The 22,828-nt window shown below is 45.4% G+C and overlaps 1 protein-coding gene and 1 pseudogene across 3 annotated transcripts in view; one reads left to right on the plus strand and one right to left on the minus strand.

Moving 5' to 3' along the window:
- The window catches only part of PDE10A (phosphodiesterase 10A), a 475,244-nt gene that overhangs the window by 198,335 nt on the left and 254,081 nt on the right, over positions 1–22,828 (plus strand). The window lies entirely within an intron of this gene.
- On the minus strand, positions 8,530–12,723 carry LOC148758732 (ferritin heavy chain pseudogene; annotated as a pseudogene).

The raw sequence follows: 22,828 nt of genomic DNA on the forward strand, positions 1-22,828 counted from the left end.
GAAGTGTGAACACTGAGGCTGAATATTCAGGATGGGGGTGTGGGGGGCAGGGCAGGGGGAAGGGATAGTGGCTGGGACTCTCGTCCCGTCCCTGCCTTTATCTGTGTCACATCAGCAACTGGACTTACTAATTAGCTTACATGATAGCAGACAGCTCCCGTATGCATATATCAGAACACTCATTTACTGATTTACACTGATAACAATCCCTTTCCGGTAACCAGAATTCCCTGTCCCGGATCCACGGAAAACTCCTTCCTGATAGTGAGATATCTGGGACGTCAACACAGTAGTTGGGTTGGCGGAGGGAACATAGAATTAAAGCAAAGGGAAATAAATACTATGAAGGATGCTTCATCCAGACAACAGTAACGTCACTGAAAGACTTGTGGTCCAGTCGAGGACGTTTTTCTGGTGACAAGGATGCTTCTGCTTTGCAGACTATCTTCTCCCACTCTGCAGAGCCTGGCGTCGCTAATGTGTGCTTTTCCGAAAGCACTGCACCACATCCGTCAGCCCTGTGCCTCGTCCTGGGTGTTTGTACCAACGATGGTGTTAGGACCCGTAGCAGGACCCGCTCGCCCTACTCAGAGGACAAACACGGCCTTTCCCTCCTAGTTCTCAGAGGACCCTGGCGCCGTCCACACCTCCTTCTCTCTTGTCGTGCCTGTGTCATTGTAAGCAATCGCAGGTGTTTTTGGAAGGAGGGGACAATTTGCATTTTGAATGTAAATCAATGAAATTTGCACTATTTCAATGAAGACTTCCTCATCAGCAAATGATTGCTTTAGTTATCGTCTAAACAGAGCATAGGCAATGGTCATTTTTTAAAGTTATGGCATCTTACTCAAAAATAGACTCCATATTTTGCCTTTCATCAAAATTATCTATTACCTAAATTATAATAGCCATCTCATATATCAAGAGAAATAAAACCAAAAGCTGTGTATGAATAATTTTCAGCTGAAGTTCTACTTATAGTCAGTTTTATTTGATGTACCATGATTATGTTACGTCAAATTATTTGAACAATATCTTGGACTCATGGAATCTTCCTTACCACCCCAAGAAGTAGTTTTTGAAGACCGATTCTGCACAGAGGACCATACTGGGTGACATGGGGATCATAATGAAGTTCCAAAGATTACAAGAACTCCTAGGTCCTGTCCCCCTGGGTCCTGTCCCCCTGGGCACCATCTTGGGAACTGTGGGGTGGGCCCCTGCGGCTGGGTGCTTGGCAGGCAGCTCCAGTATTCTGCGAAAGACTGCAGAGAGAGCCACCTGCTATGGGCTCAAGGTCTATGCCCTTTGAGAAGGGCACCAAGGACAGCGGGGTCTGCAGTGACAAGGGGATGACTCTAAAAGCAGATAATCTGAAGGGTAGAGACGGAAACGGATTGGACTGCAGAATACGGGAAAACCATGGATATATACCCGAGTTGGGTATTTGGCTGTGGACCTTTATCAGCTGGTCAGATGATAGAGTTCATCGGTTACATTTCTCTAAGGTACGACTTTCTGCTTTGCCTTGACCAAAAGCATAAGATGGTCGAGTATATAACAGGACAGGTTTTTTTGTTTTGTTTTTTAAACTGTTTGGTTTCCCATTTCTTGGTGTGTTGGTTTTAGTCTCTCACTCTTCTCATATAGATTGACAAAAAGAGATATTTCCTGTTCAGTGAAACCTGCTCAGAACACCCAATCAACAGGATTTCTGCTGTTGATCAAATCTCATTGATTCTTTGTTCCCCTCTTTAAGGGTCGGCAGGTTGGCAGGTGTGATGGGAAGGATAGAAATGCCCCTGAGGGACGTGGGTGGTCACAGATAGGATGATAATAATGTAACTGTCTGTGGACTCCTCTCGGAAAGGACTCCATACAAGAAAGCCAAGGTGACAGGGATGTGTCCATCCATGTGGCCTCTTTGCACTTGTCCTGGCCACATACACCCCTTAAGGGACTGAGCTGGTGGCACTGGTGGCGTGTAGCTTCAGTGGCTGCCCTGTGTTCTCACTCCCTTTCCTTCCTGATCATCGTGCTGCCTGTTGTTGACGGAGCTCGCGTGGCCCCTCCAAAGCGGCTGCCATTGTGTGCATCTGTTCATCTGGGAGTGGGTATTGTTCGAGGACCAGAGCCAACAACGCCCGCTGTGTTTGCTGGCCCACAGCCTGCGAACTGGAGCCTTCTCCCAAACGTATACAGAATTTCCCTGTTGGGGACAACATATTGTGTGCGACGCTACTGCGACAGAGTTTACTCCCTCCTTGGTGAGCGTGTGTGAATATGTTTGGGTGTGTGTAAAAGAAAATGCTCGAAGCTGTGTGCATCCGATTGTCCCATCCATTCCTGGTGATCTAATTTTGTGGCTTGTGAAGTCACATCCTTACTACTGTGGGACTGGCCACCAACACTCTTCCTTAGAGAATCTCAAGGGATTTGAAAATGAGGAGAGACCGGCTAGCTGGGCCTCTGTTGACTCCTCAGACCCCATGTCATTCTACAGCCATCGGTGAGGGGCCGTCCTACAGCCGTCAGTGGGGGGCCGTCCTACAGCCGTCAGTGGGGGGCCGTCCTACAGCCATCCGTGGGGGGCCGTCCTACAGCCGTTGATGAGGGTCAGGGAGCAGGAGCACCAGAGGGAGGGGCAGGGCAGTTGCTGGGAAGGCGTCTGGTTCGAAGGCACAGGATGGAGACAGATGAGACGTTCCATGTAAGGTCAGGTCACAGTTTATTGCTTTTGGCCTCAGACCAAGTTTTACAGAGCAAACAGTAGAGTATGGCATGCATGATTTCTGGAGTAAGTCAGCATATTGGACAGAGTTTCTGAGCTTTTAAATGTGTGGTGTTTCTCATCTGCGTTCTCAGAAGACATCCAGCCTCAGATGGATGTCCAAACTCCTTTAACTGCGTGTCTGCGACAGCTTTGGAACTCACTTTTGAAAGCTTTGCGCTGATACACAATCTGCACTATGCCTTGTCTTCCTTTGGGCCTCATGAAGGGAGAATTGAATCAATGTGCGAGTGACAAAAGACAACCTCCGGTTATGTGTGACCTTTCTGCTGTTTGTTTGCTTTTACCTGCAAAACCTTGTTATGGCTCTCAAACCTGGTGAAATGACCCACGTTTTGTCCGATTCCGATTCCCTGAATCTGGCTGAGGATGAAGCATCAATTGCATCAGCCAACATCCCGACGGCAGAGAACCCGTGATGGCCCTTCAGACAGAAGGCGGCCACCACAGGCTGCCTGGACAGTGTGACTGCAAAGCATGAATTACACCATGAGGCTCAGGGAATGGCTGCAGTTCTGTCTGATTAGAAATGATGATTTGCAAGACTGCAAACAATCCAAGAACCTGGCCTCGGCAACACAACACAGCCTTTCCTTCTCCAAAGTGAGTTTTTCGGGAAGTGGAATGTGTGTGCTTCTAAAAGACGCCACCTCGTTTGATTACATTGCATTTCCGGGTACATGGGAGGCTGAAGAGTGGCAGGTATTTTGGCTACCAAAGGTCACCACGCAGGGCTGTCATCAGTTGGCTGACTCAGTCTCCCACCTTCCCCAGGCGAGCCCTACTTCTGCGAGTTCCATCTGTGCAGTGAGACTGTCAGAGCCCTTATGTTCACTGGTTCTAGTGCCGTTTAGGTGATGAGAGATTCCTGGAGGGGCTGTGGGACGGTGTTGCTCAGGGTCTGCAAACCTAGCTTCCTCTGGGCGAAAGGCTGGCCGCCAGCTCCGGGAACTCATGCATGACTGATGGTGACTGCTTGTCCTGTGTCTCGCTCTTTGGAATTTTGTGATGCTTGTCAACACATTCAGAGGTGTGCCACATGCTGTCACTCTCCCACAGCAAATTAGTTGGTCTAACAGCCCACTTCTTGACATTCACATAGGTTTCTGAAATGGTACTGAAGATTCCCCTCTTTTTTGCCAAGGCTGTATGCACACGTGTCCCCAGAAGGGCAGGGCTGTCCCGGTTAAGAGCTGGTGGCTAGGGAAGCTGCCAGCCCACGTGCCAGTGATTAGAATGAGGCCCTTCGGGTCGGTGTGAGGTCTGCGCTCAGGCAGAAAGCCCATTGACGTCAGCACCTGGGAGCACAGTCTGCTTCATTGTAAGTTAAAAGTAGTCACTGTCAGAGGAAACAGAGAAAGGGCAGGGTGTTTTTAGAAAGGTACATCTTAAAACTGTACCTGTTCTCTGCTTTTGTACTGATTACACACAGAGCTTGTCCTTGGGCAGATTCAGTGTTCTGAGTTCACCCGACCCTGACTGTGACCGGAGGAAGCTCCAACCCATCAGGGCCTCAAGCATGGCTTACACTTGAAGGACAGTATCAGGCCACTGGGCACAGCTGGTCTGGCCTGGCCCCCCCGCGCCTCACCCTCCATCCCCCCCCTTGCTCTCCAGCCCCCCACCCTCACCCTCCTGCCCCCCTCACCCTCCTGCCCCCCTGCCTCACCATCCTGCCCCCTCCTCACCCTCCTGCCCCCTCCTCACCCTCCTGCCCCCCTCCTCACCCTCCTGCCCCCCACCCTCACCCTCCTGTCCCCTCACCCTCCTGCCCCCCACCCTCACCCTCCTGTCCCCTCACCCTCCTGCCCCCCACCCTCACCCTCCTGTCCCCTCACCCTCCTGCCCCCCACCCTCACCCTCCTGCCCCCTCCTCACCCTCCTGCCTCCCACCCTCACCCTCCTGTCCCCTCACCCTCCTGCCCCCCACCCTCACCCTCCTGCCCCCACCCTCACCCTCCTGCCCCCACCCTCACCCTCCTGCCCCCAACCTCACCCTCCTGCTCCCCTCACCCTCCTGCCCCCTCCTCACCCTCCTGCCCCCTGCCTCACCCTCCTGCCCTCTCCGCCTGCACCTGAGCCCAAGTACTCATGGCCAGAAGGCTCCCAGTCCCCCCAAAGCATCTCTGTACAGCATGTGGGGGTCTCTCCACCTGTAGAATTCCTCTCCCCTAGCTTCTCTAGCAGTCGTTCTTCAAGACCAGCCTCCAGACCATGAAGTCTTGCCTGACCCCCTCCAAACACACACACGTACATGCACACATGTATGTACACACATGCACACACGTGCACATATGCACACATGTGCGCGCACACACACAAATGCACACGAAGGTACATCACTCTCCCCTCCAACACCAAGACATCTTACATCTCTTGGTATTCTACAGCCATTTATGTCTCCTTCCCCTCCAGACTCCTTCGTAGTGGCAGACATCATCTTATTTGCCTGTCCCCAGCCCCTTGCTCAATGCGGGTGCACGTTAGAGTCCACAGAACCAGTTTTGTGGCATCAGGACACGGTGTAGCCCCAGCCTGAGTGAGCACACACTCACAGAGCTCTGCCCAGCAAGTCCCAAGGGCAGTGAGCTGTCGTGGTGTGGTCTTTCTGGTTCTGCACATACCCGGAGGAACGGGAGACGCACGTGCGGGGTCACAGAGCCACACAGGATGGAGCGGGGCCCGACAGTGGGTCTCCGTCAAGTGCCCCGTTTCCCAGCATCCACTGCAGGCAGCTGAAGTTGGGCCTGTGTTTGAACAAACTGTACTCCCTCATCCGTCTGCACCACAGTGGGTGCTTTGTAACGAATGCTTATTCTCCACGTACAAGGCATTGAACTGGCTTCCTATCACCCACGGGCATGGAAGAATTTCAAATTACAAGTAGGCCCTCTGTCTCTGGTGTCCAGACATAGTAAGCTGAATACCCTAGTTTCCCAACCTGTGCCAACCACCTTGCATCCATGAACACTTCATGTATCACGTTCTCTCCTCGTACCTACCTGTAAAATCATCAGCGCAGCGACCTCATCCTCTCAGGGACAGTCATGTAATCGAAAGCAGGAACCTTTTCCCCAAAGGTCCTCCTAGGGGTACAGAGAACCTAGTATGTTGCATACTTTAAATGTTGTTTTGGAATCAAAGATAAGCTGATGATGAACTAATTCCTGCGATGGCACACTTGGAAAATACTCTTTCTACAGGCCCTTGGGAGACAGAATTTCATTCTCAGTGCGGTGAACCCTAAGCGTTATCCTTATAAAACTAGGCATAAAACTGCACAGAATGTCGTCTGTGGCAAAAGTTCATTTAAATTCAAATCTGACTATTTAATTCTCTCCTATTCCGAATCTACGCAATATATTGGGTGGGTGACAAATGGCATTCTAATTTTTTTTCTTCAAATTTTCTTATATTCCATATGATGTTATCTGCAAAAAGGAAAAGACATGCTGTGTATGTGCTAATGTCAGAAGCCACAAAGTGAAGTGATAATTTATGAAAGCTTTCTTGACGTATAATTCACCCATTGAAGCATGTAATTTTGTGATTTTTGGCATATTCATAGATGTGTGCAACCGTCAGCACAGCCAATTTCAGAATATTTTCATCACTGTAAAAATGAGCGTCATCCCCTTGAGCTCTCTCTCTGTCTGCCACCTCGCCCCCTCCCCCTCCCACTCAAAGCAATCTTTAACCTACGCCCTGTCTGTATAGTTTCTCCTATTCTGGACTTTCATGTGGATGGGTCCCATAGTATATGGTCCCATGGTATGTGATCTTTTGTGACCATCGTCTTTCACAGAGCATAATGTTTTCAAGGTTCATCCATGTTGTGGCAAGGATCAGTACTTCATTCCTTTTTATGGATGAATAATATTCTATTTTATGGGAAGACCACATTTTGTTTATCCAGTCTTCACTTGATGGATATTGGGACTATTTCCACCTTTTCGCTATTGTGAATAATGCTGCTATAAACATGTACCAGTCTTCAGCTTCATTGAATTTCTCTATCGTTTTTCTGTTCTCTGTTTCATTATTTTCCACTCTAATTTTTATGATTACCTTCCTTCTGCACTTTAGATTTAGTGTGCTCTCCTTCCAGTGTCTTAAGAGGAAGGGTAGGTTATTGATTTGAGATCTTTCTGCTTTGTTAATACAGGCATTTACAGCTATAAATCTCCCTCTAAACACTGCCTTGGCTGCATTACATAAGTTTGGGTATGATGATGTGTCTGTATCATTCATCTTGAAGTGTTTTCCAGTTTCCTTTTTATTTCTTCTTTGACCTATCAGTTGTTTAAGAGTAGATTGTTGTATTTTCACCTATTTGTGAGTTTTCCAAATTTCTCCGTGTTATTGATTTCTAATTTTTTTCCATTATGGCTAGAGAAAACCCTTTCTATTATTTTTATTCTATTGAATTTATTGAGGTTGTTTTATTGCCTAGAATGTGGTCTATCCTGGAGAATCTTTCCATATGCTCTTGAGAAAAATGTATATTCTGCTGTGGTTTGGTGGAATGTGCTATTGATAAAAGTTAGATTTATTTGGTTTATAGTATTAAGTGTCCTATTTCTTGTTGATCTCTGTCTCATTGTTCTATTCATTATTGAAACTGGGGTATTGAAGTTTCTAACTATTATTGTTGAATTGTTTCTCTCTTCACTTCTGTCAGTTTTGCTTCATGTATTTTTTTGTGCTCTGTTCTCCACATATATTGGTAATGGTTACATCTTCCTGATGGATTGACCATTTTATCATTATAAAATGCCCCTCTTTATCTGTAGTAACATTTTTTGTTGTTGTTTTAAAGACTATTTTGTCTGCTATTAGTCTAGTCAATCCAGCTTTCCAGTGGTTGCTGTTTGCATGATATATCTTTTTCAACCATTTGCTTTAAGTCTATTTGTAGTTTCAGATCTAATGTGTGTCTTCTGTAGACAACAAATAGTTTGATTATGCTATTTTTTCCAGTCTGACAATCTCTTCCTTTTGACTGTATTATTTAATCCATTAACATTTAATGTTATTATTAATATAGCTGGATTTGTGTCCATTATTTTCCTTTTTGTTTTCTATATATCTTATGTCTCTTTTGTTTTGTTTTCTATATAGCTTATGTCTATATATCTTATGTCTCTTTTTCTATATATCTTATGTCATTTCCTAATGTAACATTTTAGTTTCATTAATGATTTTCTCACTCTATTGTTGTTGTTGTTGTTTCTGATGTCAAACCCCTCTCTCTTTCTACTATATCAGGCCACTTTACACATTTATGATTAGAAGTAGTGATCCCTCTATATGGATCGAGTCTGGGTCTCCTGCTTTCTCCATAGGTGGTAGTCGATGTTAGGGTTCTTTCTCCCAGTTTTCATTTTTTATAACCCTGGGAAACAGACTAGAATTTAAGGCTTAACACAAGTGTTTCTGCAGAGATGGAGGAGATGCTAAATCGATCCAAGGAGTCCGCTGCTTCTCCCGTGGCTGTTCAAACAAGGGTACCTTGTGCAACTAGTGGTATTACTGAGTAATCTCCCTGATGTTTAGGGGAGGCATTCATCACACTTAAATCAGCACTCAGTTAGCTACCGAGGAAATGTGGCTTTTTTTTTTTTTTCCAATAATAAGGAGTTGGGAGGTTGAAGGGAAAGGAGGGATTCACTTCATGAGATTCACTTAATAAAGTTAAGCCTGAGGAATAAAATAATTTTCTGAGGTGCTTATTCTAGGGTTGATAGGAATGAATACTCAGTGTTCTCAGCAGGAGTAGTGACTGAGCAATACTGGGAGGTTTTCTCTTTATCTTCCTCTGTGGTCACAATGAATTCTTTTTTACTGTGTAAAATATACATAACATAAAATATACCATGTTAACCATTGTGAACACTATTCCATTGTATGTATGGACTTTTCTTTTTTATCCATTCATCCATCATCAGACACTTGGGTTGCTTCTACCTTTTGGCTGTTGTGAATAACGCTGCTGTGAACAGTGGGTGCAGATACCTGTTTGAGTCTCTGCTTTCACTTCTTTTGGGTGTATACACAGAAGTACAACTGTTTAAATTTTTGAGAAGTCATCAAGTCATTTTCCATAGAGGCTGCATCATTTTACATTTCCACGAGCAATGAAAAAGTTTCCAATTTCTCCCCACCCTTTGTTTTTTTCCGTTTTGTTTTTGATTTGATAACAACCATTCTAGTGGGTGTGAAATGGTCACTCTATATTTTTGAGTTAATTTTTAGTGATTATTTTTGGTAATATACTTCTTAACTTATCAGAAGCAGCTTTCAATTTATACTAGCTTAATTCCAGTGGGATATAGAAATGTTCCTCCTATGTAGCTCTATTCTCTTCCCCCTTTTTATTGTATTATTGTCATATATTACATCAATTATATTACAAACCCAATAATATATTTTTATAATTATTGCTTTATCACCTGTCATTGTTTCCTTAGCAATTACAGCTTTGTCTACACCCATTTACTTTGTGATGTTAATGCTAAATATACTACACCTTTTTTTTGGGGGGGTAACAAATTACTTTAGTTGAAGAAATGGTACAAATGAAAGAACGTAAGTAGATGATTTGGTACAACCTACAGAAAGGTAAAGGTAACCCCAACATGTATGAACTGCTTTGGTGACCAGGAAGCCACCCTGTGGCTACTGGAAGCCAGCCAAAGGCTTAGCTCCTATTGCTGTTGCCCAGGTGTGCTTGTCAAAGAGATACTCTGCCATGCCACATTCAGGGGCCCCCATCTTGCGTAAATTGGTTATGTGGTCACCCAATTCTTTGATGGGTTTCAACTGCTCATTCAGGTAATGAGTCTCAATGAAATCATACAAATGGACATCAATTTTGTTAATGGCCAGTTTGTGCAATTCCAGCAGTGACTGAGTCACACTTTTTTCCAACTGTAACGCACAGTCCACTGCATTCAACCCATTCTCCCAGTCGTCACAGTCTGGTTTCTTGACACCCTGAAGGAAGATTCGGCCACTTTGCTGGTTCTGTAGCTTCATCAGTTTCTTAGCATGTTTCCTCTCCTCATGAGATTGGTGAAGAAAATGTTTGGCAAAGTTCTTCAAAGCCACATGATCGTGGTCAAAGTCGTAAGACATGGACAGGTAGATGTAGGAGGCGTAGAGCTCAGGTTGACGTGGCGTTTGATGGCTGCCTCCATGTCCTGGTGGCAGTTCAGGCGCACCTGTGAGGGGGACACGGTGGTCCTGGTGGGCGGCTAAGCAGAGGTGTCAGTGGCTGCATGGCGCTGGGGCACTGGCGGGAACCTTGGGGTGGTCCGAGCGCGCTGTCTGGAGAGCTAGATCTGAGTGACCAGAGGGCTGGGGGACGAATGCCAGTTCCATCCAAGCGCTATTGAAGTAGAAAACCATGGCAACTCTGGACGAAGACTGTCCCTGCACTTCTGTTATATTTCTTTATGTTAGAGGCCCAACAATACATTACGTACCTATTATTTTATACAATTATTTTAAAAGGAGCTTTTTAAGTAGGTTAAGAAAGGAGGAAAATACGCGTTTATTTTTATATTTTTTATAATTATGTAATGACTTTTACGGGTGGTCTTTGCTCATGTGGATTAGAGTTACAGTCTTCAGCATCAAGACTGTATGAAACTTCCTTTCGTGTTTCTCATAGAGCAGGTCTGCTAGTGTCACATTATCTCAGGTTTTGCTTTAGGAAGAGTGTTATTTCCTTTTTATTTTTGAAGTACACCTTTGCTAGATATAGAATTCTTTGTCAGCATTTGTTTTCCTTTGAGCATTTTGAATATGTTATTCCACTGCCTTCTGGCCTCCATTGTTTCTGATGGAATGTCAGCTGTTAACCTGCAGGGTTTTCTTGTATGTGCATCGGTTTTCTCTTGCTGCTTTCAAGATTTTTCTCCTTGTCTTTGCTTTCAGCGTTTTTTTACTATAATATCTGTTTGTGGGTCTCTGAGTTGATCAGATTTTTAGTTCATTGAGCTTCCTAAGTGTGTAGGTTACTTTTTTTTCAATAAATTAGGGGAGTTTCAGCAATTATTTATTTGCATATTTTTTTCTTCTTTTTTCTCTCTCTTCTTCTGGCACTTCCATTATATGTATGTTGCTATGCTTAATTGTACCCCACTTTTCTGTGGGACTCTGTTCATTTTTTTCTTCATTCTTTTTTTCTCTCTAGTTTGCCTAATCTCTACCAATATCTTCGAGTTTGTTAATTCTTTATCCTGCTAGTTCATATTTACTGTTGAGACCCTCTAGTCAATACTTTATTGTACTTTTCAACTCTATAATTTCCACCTTTTTTTCATAATTTCTCTTCATTGATATTTTCTGTTTGATGCAACAATTGTCCTTATACCTTCCTTTACTCTTTAATCATTGTTCTCTTTAGTTTGGAGAGCGTATTTATAATGGCTACTTTGAAATTTCCTGATAAATCTCACATCTGGTCACTCTCACGGGCAGTTTCTGTTGCCTGTTTATTTTTTGCTTTCCCTCACTCTCCACTCCCCAGTGTGTGGATCATACTTTCCTGTTTCTTTGCATGCCTCATAATTTTTTTTGTTGGAAACTGGACACTTCAGATAATATATTGTAACAAGTCTGGATATTGGTTCTCCCTCCACCCAAAACTTGTTATTGTATTTGCTTATTTATTTGTTACTAGCTGGATTATTTTAGTGAAGCCCTGTTCTCTCTCTCTCTCTCTCTCTCTCTCTCTCTCTCTCTCTCACACACACACACACACACACACACACGCACACATACACGCACACACACACTCTTACACATGCACACACATGCGCACACACATAGTGTAAGCCTCTGCTGTTGCCCCTCAGGGAGGCACGGATTCCGGTGTGCCCACAGTCACCTTGGGGCGATAGTGGTGCTGGTGGGGCTCTCTCTCTCTTTTCCTTGACTACACACAGCTTTTAAACTCCACAATTGCCTTGCTGGCTGATTGTTCAGTTGTTCTCAACAATGTCCTAGGCATAAATTGATTTACAAAAAAAATCCAAATAAATTCTGGCTCCTTTGAAGGAACAGTTTCTAGGTCCTATTAGTATTCTGACCCTAGGAGGGATCCTGCCAGCAGCCTTACCCCCGGCTCTGTCCTATGAGCCAGCTCTAGGCTGTCTCTCATTAACATCAGAAATCTTTTCCCAGTTGCCTTTCACTGTAACCTCCACTGTTCTCGAGAGTGCCCTCATGTTAAACTTCTCCAGGCTCTGTTGTGAATGAAGTCAGTTCCTTTGGGAAGATATAGGAGTGATTTGTTTTATATCCTGCTTCCTACCCCCACCCCAAACAGGCAAATCAATGAACCTGGGCTCTAGGGCTGGGGCTGGCTGGGGCAGTGGTAAACTTCTCTCTAAGTGAAATCTGTGCTCTAGGAGCTGTGCACGTGTTGGGGAGGAGGGGCAGGCAGCAGTTTGGGGTCCTCTTTGCTTGCCTCTCCTGGCATGGAACCACCATCTCAAAGTTTGGGAAGGTGACTAGGGCCCCATGTTCTCAGCACACCACATCCAAGGCAGGGCCTCTGTGGAGACAGAGTCCCAGAGAACGGTTTCCAGGCTCTCGGCCTTACGTGGAAAGGTGCTGACTCGAGTAGTAGATGGCCGTCAGCTGTGGCTAATTGACCATCAGCTGTTACCAGTTAGCCAATTAGCCACTGATATAACTGCCGCGGCTGCGTTCGTTGGGGAGTGAGTCGAGTCGGGAGTTGGGAGTCGAGAGTTGGTCGGTTGTTTGGCAGGCAGAGAAGCGGACAGCAGGTTGAAGGTCACGTGACTCCAGCCTCCAGTGAGACTGTAGTGGTATGACTCTCCTACCTATGGCTCCGTGGGTGTTCCTCTTTGGCCTCACCATGTCCTGCGTTCTTGTGTGGGGAGCGGGACTAGAGGCCCCACAGGCCACCCCACACGACAGCCTCTATTTCATGAGTGGAGTCTGGGCAGAAGAAGGAGGTCCCACCTCACCACTGCACTTACCTGGGATACGAGCAGCTGGGGGCAGAATAAGAAACACTGAAGTCTGCTTCTCTCGGGGAGAAAGCCCTGAGATTAAGAGTTGGGGAGCAGAGAGCCCTGTGTTCTTGGCTGCAACCACCTGGAGTAGAGTCTCCAGCTTGCTGAGCTGGGAGGAGGGAGTGAAGATGACACTTCAGTTCAAATACCATACGTATCTGCCATTCTCAACAAATGTCTGTAGATTTTCTTGAATAAATGCTTCTTTTTTTGCTGTGTGCCCTTAGGCAAGTTTCCAGAAGCTTTAGGTATTTTTTTTTAAAATACTTTTTACCAGTTTCACTGGGAGAGGAGTCCGCAGAGTTCCTAACGTTGCTGTGCAGAAAGTTGGTCTCTAAATGACGTACTCTTAGTATTATGCATATTGTTTACCGTAGGGGAAAAACACCCTCATTTATGTTTCCACATAGAAACATTGTTCACTTCCGGGGAAAATGTGGTATAGAAATGGGGCCATAAAATAAATATTGTTTTCTAATGACTTCATTTTCAAATAAAGGATTTATTCCTAGGGTGTGTGTGATTTATTCCTGGGGTGTGTATGTGGTGTGGTGATCCCATAATTGCTTGAATTGAAAGCTACAGCAAACACGGGGGAAAGCTGCCAACTTGTTACAACTCTGCTTTTAGCAAGTTGACGTTCTCAATGAGTGGGTTTTTGTTCTGTTTTGGAGCCTGATTTTGTTCTGATTTTGCATCTTCACTGTCAACATTTAGGGCTTTCCATCCATCCTCTGTCCCGGATAGTTTGAAAAACAAAACCAAACCCTACTGGAGGGAGTAGTTTTTCACTCAGAGAAGCTTGTAGACGGACAGGAACTCAGAGGCTGTGGAGTGCAAGCTCCTCCTTTTTTATCAGTGAGGAAATTCAGTCCACAGGGAAGTGGCTTCTCACAGCCCCTCAGCCCCAAGAGAAAGGCTGATGTCCCAGCCCCAGGGCTGCTCTCGGCACCCCCTGGCTCCGCTAGAGGACACGTTGGGAGCAGTGACTTCGAAGCTCTAGCTGTATGTGACTCAGTAGCATTGCTTTTGCATCTGCCTGGTGCTCCATTCACTGGCAGATTCCTTCTGACTTCTTCACAGGCCTCTCCCTCTCTTCTTTGTTTCCATTGTGCTAATTGAAGTGGGCTGCACTCACTCAGGTTGTCTGTAGTTACTACGTTTAAACATGGTGTATAATGGCCTGAAAATTGCTTAATTATAAGGCTGAGGGTAATGTTTTAAAAAATAAAAGGATTCCCTACTTCTCTGATTTTGTAGGTTTGTCTCCGTATTTAATTAACTTATAAATAGATATGCCTGTGCACTAGCCCCAAACTCAGGAATCCTGTTATATAATGAACTACCTTTTTCATTCTGGTTTATGTTACATTTATAGTGACTTGAATTATGTATTATGTAACATTATTGCATACAGTCTTCTACGATTTTGTGAGAGGTTTCCACTTCTATCCATTAAAAGTAAAATATTTACAGCTGACCCTTGAACAATGCTGGGACTAGAGGTGCCAACAACACTCAGGCACTTGAAAATCCATGCGTAACTTTTGACTTCCCCAAAACTTCACTGTAGTCACCCCTCGGTATCTGAGGGGGATGGGTGCCAGGACCCTCACAGATACCAAAATCCACAGATGCTCAGGTCCCTTATATAAAATGGCATAGGACAATGCACAGGATGGGCTGTGTCTGTGGATTCCCAACAGAAAACATACTGTTTCCCAACCGTGGTCGGTGGGATCCACAGATGTGAAAACCAGAGATATAGAGGGCAAGCTGTGTATTTATTGAAAAAAGTTCACATATAGGTGGACCTGTAGAGTTGAAACTTGTGTTGTTCAAGGGTCAACTGTACTTCAAACTAGATTTATGCAATTCCGAATACAATTTAGAAAAGTGAAATATTAAGTCAATTTCAGATAATTGTGTATAACTGGGGGGGGTGGACTTCTAAAAAGTTTTATGAGCATCACGGGAACAGCAGGCATTATTGGAAGTCTGAAAACTATTTAACCAAGTACCCATGGATGTATTATTTCACCTCCTTGCCTGAAGTTAATTGGCCCCAGAAAAAAAATTAACCCTGAGATCAGTTTAATTGGTGCCAAGATGTGGAGAATATAAGACTGTTCTTTTAGAGTGGTGAGCATTGTTCAAACAAATCATGTCTTCAAAACCAATTAGTCTAGACTCTTACAATAGTTACAGGTTTTTTAGATGATAGTGTAGAAAGAAACCATGATGATAATATGGGGTATTATGCTTGTCTGCTTTTCGTAGTCTAAAAACTTCACTGCAATTTTAAATGTTTCACATAACTCATGATTTCACGTAATATTCCCCCAAACCAATAAAAATCTGAACTAAATATTGTATAGCTATTCATAGTAAACTCAAATCTCTAAAGCAAGTAAGTAAAGAAATCACTGATCCATTGATTTGACACTTAAAACAAGTTAGGGAACATAATGCTTTGTTGAAATTAAAATGCGATGCCTGGAATTGGTATATCATTTAGGCTATTCATTGTCCAGACCTCTTCTATCCTCTATGATGGTAACGCGGTGAGAGAGGGTTCGACTGGTTTCTGCAAACTGTAAATATGCAGCATACTTGCGTCTGCAGCACAGCAGCCATGGGTCCAGGTGGAATTTGGAAATAGAAGGCAGTCTTCCTCCACTTCTTCTGGTTGTATTGGACAATACTTTCCCCCCGTCTAAGAGTGTTTATTCTACTAGGACAGGAGGGAGGGATTGCTCCTACGTAACCAAGATGCCGAGGTAGTTTCAGATGTGCATTTTCTCCTAAACACGAAATCTACTGTGCGAGATCAGCAGGCCTTGGTTGTGTGCCGTGTGTGTTGCTGCTAAGAAAATGCTTTCTGCACTAAGGTGTTGAGGAGAAACACTTCTCCAGATGCACCTGACCTCTGGGAGTTCGAGCCCCAAGGCAGGCGGAAGACCAGCAGACGAGAGAGGGCCGTGGGACCCCATGACTGTGCTCGTGAAGTGTGCCCAGTGGGACACCCGTGATTGCTGGGCCAGTGAGGCAGAAGGCAGAGCCCATGCCAGCCAGAGGAAGAAGTCTTTGTAACGGCCGAACGATCATCGTACTGGACGTGCCAGAGGCCTAATCACGAATCCTGTCCTCATTCAGACACCGGAAAGACATGGGGGTGGCTCTACCTCTTCACAGTGTGGCAGTCTGCTATGAAGTTGTACCCTAAGGTACAAGCTAAACTTTTGGTCCACCTCCTCTGAGCAGAAGAGAATGGAGCAGACGTCTCCCAGCCTCAGGCCCCTGCACAACCTCACAGCACCTACGAGGCGGGTTCATGGTCCTCTCTCCCACAGGCTAACGCTCTGGGTTCGGTGCTGGGTCTCTCACATCTCCCGGCTGTCACCCTGCATTACCTTCCTGCACGTTTGCGTTAGTGGACTCTCGTGAAAGCCCCGGGATCAGATTTGTATGCGTGGGTGAGTCCTGCCACTAATTAGATACTTTTGAAAATCACATCTTTTACCCTAAAACCACTGAACCAAAAGGGACATATTCAAGAAATGATTCATTATAAGGACTTTAAGGGATGACGTAAGATGCCTGCCTATGAGTTCATTTGGTGTGCATTCAAAAAGTGTAAAGGATATAATTAAAATTCATTAATTCAGTAAGTACTTATTGAGTGCTTGTTTTGAACTCGTACAATAAAATGGTAAACAAGACTGACTCAGGGTTTACAACCCAGCAGGACAGGTGGCCAGGCCACTTCATGATAACGTGGGGAAATGAACTGGGAGGGGAAGGTAGGGGTGGCAGCTGCTACTGGGGCTCAGGGCAGGCCTCCTGAGGGCAGCGGGCTGACCTGTAGCAGGAGTTGGGCGTGGAGGCGAGAAGGAGACCGGGTGGGCCAGCTGTCTGGGGCACCAGGAGTCTAAAGCTGCGGGGAGGTGAGGCTGGACAGTGCAGGAAGCCCTCCAGGCTGCCAACAAGCCTGCATTTGTCCCTGAGAGCCACCAGGTAGTCCGATCACATTTGCCACCTGTGGATCTCACTGTGCTTTTATCAGGGAAAGGAACTTCAGAAGGGCGAGGCTGAAGGCTGGGACCCCAGAAGCCAGGCAGGAGAGAATGGCGGCAATCTGTGGCAACATTTGATGTGAGTACTTGAGAGATGTGCCAGAGGAACAGTGAGTGAGCAGCCTGGGCCAGACACTGTTCACTTCCGCTTTGGATGAGACCATCTGATAGATGGCCTTAGAAGCCCCTGGGGAGGTTAGCAGTGGTCCCTGCATAGTGGCAGACGGGGCCTGGGCTGGGACTGTTTAACACTGAAATGAAATACAAACTGGCTCATGGAGGAAGGATCGTGAGCCTTGGCGTGTGAGACCTGGGTTCAAATGCAACCTCTGCTGGTTCTGCTGTGTGACCAACAGAGGACGGTAGGATCTGACACGGAGGGGACACTCAACACTGTAGTTCACGTGCCCTGCAAATAAAATCCTGTCATGCATCAAAGGCAAATAAGCCGTGATTCTCCCTGAGAGACATGAAAGCCTCCTGCATGCCTGACAAATGCTTGCACGGCCTCCTTCTGGGCAGTGTCGTTACCGTGTGCTGCGGACACACTGTGTGCAGGGCGCTCATTCACACACGCTGGGGTTAGTGTTGTGTTAGCCATCTGAAAGGTCCTGACACCGAATGTCACACATTATGTGACCTGACCGAAGTCACACAGTTTCGCCCATGGAAACGCCCATGTTTAAATCAGAGACTGTGATGACTATGTGAATTCTCTGTGAATTCCGTACATATACAATCTGTAATTTTACATACGTGTCCTGCATAAGCAGTGCCAGTGGGGGGCGGGGAGTGTTGTTTTAGTTTTGGCTTTTGATTTTTCGTTAATGCGCAACATAACATTTAAAAAAAAATTAATTGATACGACTTTAAAGAAAAAGCAATGTAAGAAGGAGTACTTTGGAAAGTTGTATCCTATCCCTGCCACCTTTCACCACTCCTGTCTGTAGGGCGGAGCCAGCATGCCTCACAGGAGGGCTGTGAGGGTCAGTACAGAGGGATTCAGAGGAGATGTAGCTGACGCAGTGCACAGTGTTAGTCAATCTCCATTTCATACTGTGGAGAAGTCCGTCTAAGGCCGGCCCCTTGGCATCACTGCCCAGCGATAAACATCAGCGTGGAGAATGGCATCTTGCTAATGAAATTTGTGGGAGTCAAATTGGTTCGAGATATTTGAAGTTTGTCCCACTGGAGGGGGTGATCGTTCAGAGCAAACCTTTTATTTCGTGAACTTCTCGATTTTGCAATTCTTCTTTTCTTATAGAGTGAAACACGGGGTTGTGATACCATCTTTATTTTAAAGAACCACTTCAGGATCCCTCAGTTTGGTAACTTGGATTCCATAGTTAAGAACCTTCCCAAGTATCACGAATATACAGCTTTCTCACAAAAGGCACGCCCCTCCCCCCTCCCCCCACCCCCACCACAGGGTAGCAGCCTGCCTCTGGGCCTTGTCTGGGAGCTGGGGGGTGGTGGGCACAGCTGCTTTAAGGGGCAGCAGGATGGAGGTGGGGGGTAGGCGAACCTGGGGGTGGACTGAAAGGAAGGTGAAGGTGGTGGAGACAGCCCTGCTCTGGGCTGTTTTGGGTTTGCTAAAACTTGGAATAGAGAGAATTCTGTGTCATTTCAACGAACCATTGTTTTAGTTCTCATGCATTCACGACCATCTCCTTAACACCAAAGTACTTTACATTTTCCACAACCTTCCTGAAGCACACATAATAGCATTTACTGGAGGAGGAAGTGCCACAGATCCCTGAGTTTAGGCGAGGTCTGATGGGGGAGAGGGCTGATGCGGGGAGAGGGCTGATGCGGGGAGAGGGCTGATGTGGGGAAGAGCCACCCAGGTCCAGCTGTGTGAGAATGCTAAGGGCCACAAAAACCAGAGAGCAGCGGGTCCATCCACCATGCTTATGCTCCTATCTGTGTTCTTGTGCAAATGGCTAATATCTAGTCTTCTCTCTAAGGGTTTCCTAACAGGCACTGGCCAAAACGTGTGGAAAACAAAAGAACACATACAAATATAGTTTATGATTTTATTGACAAAAAACCTGGTAATTTCTCTTTCTACCACATGTATATGACATTACATTCCTTTGTTTTAGAAACTGTTGTACCCTGCCCTCTTTATGTGTAATTTTAAATGTTGTCACTGCAAGAATTCACTGCTCACCATAATGTTTACAACAAACCAAAAAGCCACTCTGGGGGCTTGGCCACAGCATCTCCCTGAGCAACAGCCAAATGATAGCTGTACCTATGGTAAGAGACCTCAAACAACAAACACAGCGGCAAAGGCGAGAAGCAGCCAACACTCAGGAGAGGCAGACCCCCGGGGAAATCAAATCAGGAAATATTGTCCAAGCACCCATTCCCCATCACTTACAGTGACAGAGTTTTACAGTTGGGACTTCAGACACAAGCTGTGTCAGGACCCCAGGGTTCATCACAGAACCATAAAGCAAGGGGCAGGCATGCATTCACACCTAAGTGTGCAGGATGTGCCTTCATGGGTGGACCTCATTTTATGCCCGTCCGTGAATATGTGTGCTTGTCCATGCACATTTAGGATTGCAAGAATATTTGGTGAAAGGGCAGCTCTGAAGTCTTCTGCGATGGTTTCCAACCCATCCTCTAATGAGCCACTATTACACTGAAAAATGGCGTCTTCCCTTGTTCACAAAAGCAATTAGGCTCATGGATTGGATTTCCTCCTTTTAACGTTATCCTTTTGTTGTTTTTCTTCTTAATGGCTTCTGTCACCACCTGGCTACACTAAAATGTGGTCTAACGCTGAATCAAGCATACCATATTATCGATTCTGCTTTTACATCTTATTTGTCAGAATTTAAGGGTGTTCACAAAGAGTGCTGAATGCACTGACAGCCGTCTGCTGGCTCCAGCATCCTCCAGGATTGTCCTGCTTCAGTGGGTGTTGGGCTGAAGCTCTGCTTCCTCCTCGCACCAGCCCAACCCACCGGGCTGGTGTCTTGGATGCATCTTCTGTAGGTGTTGACTCACTCCTAGGAGGGAACTGCTCCTGGAGCGCTTGGAACACGAATGGAAGGATAGCATGGCTTCTGCTGGAGAAGCTTTCCGGGAACACGCACAATACATTGTCCCCAAAGGAAAGGCGTGGCTTCTGAAGAAGGCTGACCCACAGAGCTCGCCCAGGGCCCCGACAAGCAGAGCAGAAGGCACACTTAGCAGCCTGTTCATTGGCCTTATCTGTGAGCATAGGCCATTGTTCTGATCAGTTTGACGGTACTGATGAAATGGCTGTCTTTTGGGAATGCTTCCAAATTCCGTATTAACAGGTCTTGGTGACTCAGTTGCTGTAAGAGTAAAACAGAAGCAAAAATGTTTACCATCTTCTTACATGTGCCGATGATTCAACATCCATAGAATTAAACCTCTGATGAAGGAGGACATAGACTTTCCTGGAATTTTCCACAGCATTTATGGATTACAAAGAGCAGAGGAACACGGTCACGCAGGGATTTCTTAGCCCGGTGAGGATCTTTAGTAAAAAATAATAATTTAAAAAATTATAGATGTGTTACTTGGTGCTAGTAAAGGTGTTCTATCGTAGATGGCCACCTGTTTCACTTCTGGGAAGTTCAGGGTGCCATCTCGCCATCCCCTTCCTGGTTTGTACAAGTACTTCATTGAGTCCGCTGATCTCAGGGCCAGTCCTGAGAGTGATACCGCGACAGAATCGATTTTGACAGAAGGTTAAAATGATCAAACACTATATAGAACTTTCCGTGAAATTTTAGCATCAAATACGTTCTGTTAAAATTCAGACTCCATCTATTCATTACATTTAACCTTTTGGATGGGGCCTTGGGGGAAATATCGCTATGATGCCCACACACAGATTCTGGAAGGTTCTTCTTCTCATGCCTTTGGAAAACTCAGTATAGGGAGGCACAGTACCATGGGGGTGGGGGTGCGTGTGGGCACCTCTTGTTGTTGTTTAATAAGCCCTTATCTGGCTTTTCCTTCGCGATGCCCATCGACTGGGCTGTTTCCTAGAAGTTTGTGTTGGCGATGCCCCACCAGAAAATCCCCATTGTGTTCTAAATCACATTCATTTGTCCATGTTGCATCCTCCCACCTGTCACTTGGGATCTGTGCCAGTGCTCTGATAATGAGTTCCTTTTAGAGAACTCTCCCTATAGGTTTTTGTCTACATCGTCAGTTTTCCTTCCTGCTTGTCACCCATTCATTCAACAAATGTTTTTGTGACTGTGTGCTGTGTGTTAGGAGCTGTGCTAAATGTCAGATACAAGGGTCCATGAAGACCTGGTCTCTGTCCAGCTTTTGCGTTCCAGGGGAGGGGGAAGGGAAAGGGAACTGGACAAGCAAACAGACACATCTAACCCAAAAGCTAAAATGGGGCAAGTTGAGGTGTGCACCAGCATCCATGCGAGAGGCACCCGCCCAGATCGGATGGTGCAGGCACAGCTTGAGTGAAGCAGTGACGTGCCAGCTGACTCAAGCTAGAATCCAGACCACTGTTGTGATGGTCTTCGTGTCCCCAGGTGGTAATAAATGAAGTGTTTGGATACATTTGGCTACTTTAATAGATTGGTGGGAAATCAGCAAATCAAATACTAGATCAAGCACAATTTAGAGGGATTTCATCATGGCCATGTGAAATAGATTTTCCCGAATGACACCCACTGTTCTGTGAGTCACACGCCTTCTTTTGGCGAGGATAATTGCTTTCAGAGCAATTAAACTGATTCCCATTAATACTAATAGATGGATCAGCAGTAAGTTGGTCGAGGATCCCATGAACCCCGCTCAGCTCCTCACCTCCTCCAGCGGCTCTGCCAGGGCGGAAGGAGCAGTGGCAGCAGATGACCGTTCCATCTGCAGTCGCTCCGTGAACGATGTGCTTTGTGTAAGATGCTGCAGCTCAGAACCACTTCTGGGTAAATAACAAGTGTATTTGAAAACACTTTCTCATGGATGCTGGCTATGTCCTGTCCACGATTTGCTCGTCTTGGAAGGAAGGAGGTCTATGAAATTACTACAGATCCCCTCATAGTTCGAAGGAAGTCATAGTTAAATGCTGGACCAGCCCGGGCAGTGTCACCGGGAGCTCCTTAGAAATGCACAGCCTCAGCCCCACCCCAGGTCTGAGCCGGACACGCTGGGGCGTGGCTTGTTTTTCAGAGATTGTCCAGATGATCTGAACCAATGCTTTAAGGGGAAATACGCACACAAACACCTTTCCAAAACCATTATTGATGTGAGCATTATGCCTGAAAAATGTAATTTTGAAATTTTCTTTTAAAATTATTTCTATTGCTGTAGCCACATGGATCTCAGTGTTAGGACATTCACTTTTTATTCATTTTTTTTTGTGTGCAGCAAATGTTGCTATTCACCATTTGTAACCTGATTTAATGATAGAGACTCCGATATCTATCACGTGGTCAGGATGGAGGGGGGAAACTAACATCTCTATGGGGCTCCATGAAGACCAGGTTATAATGAAAGGAGATTTGAAGGCTGGTCTGTTTCATATGGAAAGTTCCATACTATCCTCTCTAGGGACTTTCACATGTAATTTGCCAAGTAATTTGAAACTCTTCAGAATTATAGGTTCCATAGTAACGTTAAGATATTAGCACACAAAAGCATTTTCTTCAAGTTGGCCCCCTAAATATACATTTAGCAAATAGATGCATTTAGGAACAAGGTAATGAGTATTTTTGAAAGGAAGCATTTTTGTATCTTTCTGTTACACAGTGGTAACAGAAATGTCTGTTATACAGACATTTTCTAAGGTTCCTTTATCTAAAAATTATCAGCAGATTATGTCTCAAATTCAAGGTTAATTTATGTAAAGAAGACTCCATTTTGTTTCTTTCTTTTCTAGCTTTTTCCCCCCT

The sequence above is a fragment of the Rhinolophus sinicus genome, chromosome 2 (assembly GCF_057876585.1).
Source record: "Rhinolophus sinicus isolate RSI-liver-muscle chromosome 2, RSI-T2T, whole genome shotgun sequence".
NCBI lineage: Eukaryota > Metazoa > Chordata > Mammalia > Chiroptera > Rhinolophidae > Rhinolophus > Rhinolophus sinicus.